Genomic DNA, 5,950 nt, shown 5'->3' with positions numbered 1-5,950 from the left:
TCTCTGTATTTTCTTGTCATCGCAAAATTTAATTTTCTGTGTCAGTTTTTATGAACTCATAATCTAAAGAGCCACCGGATTCCTTCATTTCACCTAAATACTACATATTGCTGATAAACATGACTGATCTTGGTATGTAGTTGTGTGGCCTTAATGGCTTTTAATGCCTATAACACATCTGCTACTTGATACAGTTTCATCTTGTTGCAGGTGTTGATACTAGTGTGAATTCAAATAAGTTTACACCCTGACTCAACTATTTAGATTTAGAGGAGATGAGGTACTCCTCTTCTGACTGTTATTGTATATTTGTTAAGATTTGGGGTCCCTTTTATTGATTATATCCGAAGGCAAATGGACTTCACTCTAACTTGGTGTATGTTGATTTATGTGTCTTGAGTATGACTCTGTAGGGTTTGGTTGAAGTATACTTAAAGTGATAGTTTGGGGTTGTATGAGGTGCTTATCAATAGTAGGTGTATTACTTAAAGAAAATGAAGGTCGGTACGCCCCCAGCATCGAGAAACAAACAGGAGCACTGGAGCAAAGCAATGTACCGCTGTGGATGGAAGAAAAATATATTTTAGCCACCTAAAAGAATCAATTGCTGTTCAAATGTATGCTATATTTAGAACATTTTCATCGCTTTATCTTGCCGTCAGACAGCCCTTTCCTTCTCCTTTCAGATGGCAAACTGAACTGAAAGTGACTTATCTATACTCTCTCCAAAGCCAGCAGGCTCAGATGACAAAAACAGTAAAGATATGTTCCACTTTCAGTTCAGTTCGCCGTCGGAATATATTCTACATACATATATGATATTGGTTTTTATAGGTGGCTAAAATAATTTTTTCTACCATCCCCGTCCACTGCACTGTATTGCTTTGCTTTGGTGTCGGTACTCCTGTCTGTTTCTCAATGCTGGGGGCACGCAGACAGTCATCTACTGTAAGTAATGCAACTACTATGGATATGTACCTCATACAACCTCACTTCAAAACACCCAAACTATCCCTTAAGTTACCTTTTCAAAATGACACCACAGGTTGGAATTGAACCCGAGTTACTGCCAAGGACTCAGCATGCATGGGTCACACGCTCTGCCAGGTGAGCTAGAGGCTGAGGTCACAAGATAATTAACAAGATAGGAAAGACGGAGAAAAATGAAATGTGAGTAAACTGCCAACTTTAAAAAGGGCACAAGCCAAAAATGTTGGGAACCACTGATGAGGAGGGTGATTAAGAAAGTGGGCCACTCTGGATCTCATGTAGCTCAGTTTCAGCTGAACATAGTACACATAATCTAACTGGCAAGACATTTAATAGCTTTAATGTCATTATCTGAATTACAGTATATAAACAATCCATATGATCTACATCCAGGTTGAGCCATTTTTGCTTGCATCTATTTTAGAAACAGGAAAGGCTGGCAAACATCTAAATCTGTCCTCCTGGGATTTTTCAACACTGTAACAGATGCCTGAGTAGGTCATAGACAAAGCGCAAGATTTAGTCTATTAGCACTAGATTTACAGTGCATGAGGCCCGAGGCACGTGCCGATCTCACCTATGTTTCCACATGTATAAATAGGCTGGAATAATTTCTCATTTCCCCTGAGGGAATACCTTATCCTCCTGTCACAGAGTCAGTGTGAACAGCTCATCATACCACCGCTAAATAAAGAACAGGTCAGCTAGGTGTATGTATTCAGGGGCCAAAGGACTTGTCATTTCCAAAGTACATTCACAACCAATGTTGCCTTCATTAGACGAACAAAAGGACCATTTAGACCTCAAAATAAGTCCGAAAGTAAAAGAGCAACATTAGGTTCCTGTCAATTTGTAAAAGTAGGGCATGCAGTGCACCTATACTGTATGTTCCCCTTCATTTTATTGGGCCCCTTTTAAAATAGCAACCTTCCTAATGACATCAGCTGTAGGTACATGTGATCTGTCATGTGTGTGTCTTGTGGAAATGGAGTGACAAGGTGATTGTTGTGACGCTCTAGCAGGTGGACGTGGAGTAAACCACACTGGCTTGGACTCCCGGTGCTAAAAATGACAGCAATATGTGTGATGGCTGTTAAAGCACGCACACAGGTGGATCTGGTCATCAAGGACAAACAAAGAAAACAGAGAAAAGACAATAACATCTCTGTGTTTTGCAGAGATGCAAACATCTCGCGTTTCGGCGAATGACGTTTTTTTACGTCAATTTGGGTGACTTATGCAGAAAATTCTACTCAACAGTCTGGTCAGTCATCTGAAGTTACGTGGGTGTTTGCTCTAGTCTTGCCGGACTGTAGCTGATACAGCAGCAAACGCCAGGAAGTTTGTCTATGAACACACCACTTGCTCCCTGTAGCCGACAGTGTTGCGCCCTGAAAAGGGGAGATATCAGTGAAGCTGCTCGGACAAGATGCTTCCTCTCTGGCAGTTTCATTGAGAATGTATTAGTTTAGAAGTATTTTACTTATCAATAAAATTATTCCAACAAGATATGCATTTACAAAAGTTCTTTCAACATAAAATGCATTTTCTTTTCATTTCAAGTTTAACTTTCCAATCTAATTTTCTTCTTTTCTTTCACAGGTAAGTATATTGTCATTCCTCACTTATTCTTAAACAAATCAAATGTGACAGGTCAGACCACTGGTAAGTATTCAAGAAAATGGTCCATTAATCAATAAACATACTAGGCAAAAATGTGAACCATTAGTAGCCATTTGACTCTTCTATTGGTTATATTTATTGTTCTTTATCCCAGACAGCATTGTTCACCTGCCCAGGGACTGGGGATGACAATTAGCTTTTAGCTATAGCTATCTCTGAATAATACATTAAATTTCAAGTATTGCAATTTATGTTTTCTATAAGGGGTCCCTGTCAAATAAACTTGTAAATAAATAAATGAATAGACAGTTGCTGAAGAAATTAACACACAAACGCCTTAGTAATTATTCACACCCATTAACATAGTTCAACACACACATTAATATTAGCAACATCACCCCCTGGAGCCCGTATTCAGAAACTCTGCATTTGAAACAAGCTGTCAGGATTTCTGCCTATTTGTGATGTCACAAATATACAATATTTAGACCCTTGACACAATTTTAAATGTCAACATTCTAAATGTGTCCCAGTTTATTTCCTGTTGCAGTGTATGTGAATGTCATCAGCTGACAGGAAGTACGCATGGACCCAAGCTGTTGCCTAGCAACGCAATTCTGTTGCAATTCCGTCAAAATGCGCTAAAACGGAGCGTTTCAGACAGAGGGTAAATACAGGCATATTCAGACGGTATGAGGAATATAAAGTTTTTTTTAACATAACAGCATGTAAACATGTTCTAGTAGAAACACAAAATACAAGTATGAACGAAAATGAGCAAGAAATGGGACCTTTAAGTCTGCTCCCTCGTCAAATAGTGTTTCCCTCCTAAAATGATAGCAATTCAGTCAGCGTGTTATTAAAACACAAACAAAATAACATAGCAAACATAATCCAAAGTTAAAGTGCATAAATACTCATTTCGTACCTGAAAAGGGGAGATATCGAGCTAGCGTCCTTCAGAGTGGCGCATCGCGGCCGGAAGCTCCCTCTCCCGGTCTCTGCAGGCATGACTAATCAATCACAGGTGTCCTGTCTCAATCAGGTTCAACACGTAGATAACAGATTAACTCCTCTAGCAGGTAGGCTAAGTATCCATAGCCAATACTTTCTCAAAGTTAAGACTTTGCTTTTATAGGGCTTCTTACATTTATAGTCATGACCTATTTGAATTGAATTCCCTTTTGTCCCTGTGACTGTTTATATAATATATTGAATTTATCAATGATCAGCTACCTAATAAAATCAATCTATCTCAATGGCTCATTCTGAGCAGTAATAGCCTATACCATTTTATTAAATTTCAAGTACTGATTGGACATTGAAATGGCCTAATCAGTGTTATGTCATACATTATTGAATTATTATCAGTGATTCATTAAAGGGACTGTTTGAAGAATCAGAAATAGACACCTGTGGTCGTTAAGTCAACGAAAGTCAGCGTCCTGTTGCTCGCTCTACATAGACATGAATGAGCATCGCTCAAAACAGTGAGGCGACACACGACAGCTAAAACCACAATAACACTCTATATTTCAGCTGCTCGGCAGTAATGTTAGCTGACCAGACGAAGGTCTCCATGAATCACTGCTGATCCTAGTGTTGGCTTTTCCTGCTTCAGCCTCCCGACCGCGGCCGGAGGGAGACACCGGCAGCCGGTCGGAGACGATAACATTTCTCGTTGCGGAACCTCGTCACTTCACAAGACACGGAAAACCTCTGTTGGTCTGGAGGAGCTGCAGCATTTATTTCTGCACAAACGTCCACTGTACATTCACTAGATATTCTCAGAGCTAAACTAACTCTTCTGCAGTGTGTAGTGTGCACGCATACACGTGAGCGTGGGGCGAAATAGCGAGAACGAGCGCGGTGTGTGAGTGAAGGCAAGCAGACAGGCAGAGGAGCAGAGGAGCAGAGTACAGCAGAGACTCCGCTCCTGGAGACCAAAGCTACGGTCTCCCCCGCGTCCAACGACCGCGGCCAACACTGCTTTGCAAGACAGGCTTCACTAGATATAACTTTGCGGTTCTGGTGCTTCCGTGTAGTTTGTGTTGGACTCTGAGTCTGAACAGCGTAGCCACACGCATAGGACACCGACCCGGATTGATTTATACATGTAAGAAGTTACAAACAGTCCCTTTAAGTAAAGTACTTGAGTATATTGTTATTTTCCACCACTTCCCTATATATTTTTCCCTTTACACGGCTTCTGTGAGAAGTAGGCTTACTGACAGTCACAGTTATTTAGGGAATGTGACATTTTCTCCACTTTCCCCACCAGATTTCCAGGTTATATCTGAAACAAACAGGCCTGTAGTAAAAAATCCTTAACCTCCGAAGCAACTTTGATAGAAACTAAAGCCGGTGTTCATTGATGGTGTCGGATCCTACGTGTTGGACACGAGTGCCAGGAGAGCTGGTGGTATAAATCATGTGTGTCAACGAGTTAAGACAGAGGAGTGTCACTGGCTGGCTTAGAGATCTTAAGCACTTACACTGTGACAGACCACCCGACATGCTGGAGGAATGACACCCATCCGGTTGCAGCCTGCCTGAGGCAACAAGACCTGGACCCTGTGATCACGTCCCGCGACACACACACACACACACACACACACACACACACACACACACACACACACACACACACACACACACACACACACACACACACACACACACACACACACACACACACACACACACACACACACACACACACACACACACACACACACACACACACACACTCATGGATTCATACTTGCACAGATTGCTGAAAGGCTCTGAGTGCTTGCCAGGGTGTGTGGGTATATTTAGAGGGAGGTTCTTGTAGTGTTTGTGGGTTTTATTACACACTCTGACCTCCTCTAATCCCGAATGTGCTGGTTGCTTTCGTCACCATGCACTCGGGACTGGCACCACGCTATACTGGCTGCTATGTCTGTCCACACGTCCGTAGCAGCCAGAGGATGAATGGAACAAAACAAAGGCAAAGGTGAGGCCCTCTCACCTACTTCTTGCCAATCTACAACCTCATCACATGTTGAAAATTGACAAAGTAAAATAAAAATGCCCCATTAAAGCCTGAATTCCCTGTGACTGTCCCCTGATGAATGTAGTTTTCTGTGTTTTTGGTTTTGTAGGATTCCTTCAGGCCTTGAAAATGCTTGAAAGTTTGTAGGTTTGAGAAGAATAAAATAAGGAGTTACATATTTTTGAAAATGAATGGACTTCATTGGAAGTATTAAATGTTTTCTCTTGTCTCTTGAACCGTTTTCTCTCCTATATACAGAATCAATGCTTGACATCCTTGTACAAAACTCTATGAGGGATA

This window comes from Sebastes fasciatus, chromosome 5 (assembly GCF_043250625.1).
Source record: "Sebastes fasciatus isolate fSebFas1 chromosome 5, fSebFas1.pri, whole genome shotgun sequence".
Lineage (NCBI taxonomy): Eukaryota > Metazoa > Chordata > Actinopteri > Perciformes > Sebastidae > Sebastes > Sebastes fasciatus.
Note: the sequence above shows the minus strand (reverse complement) of the source record.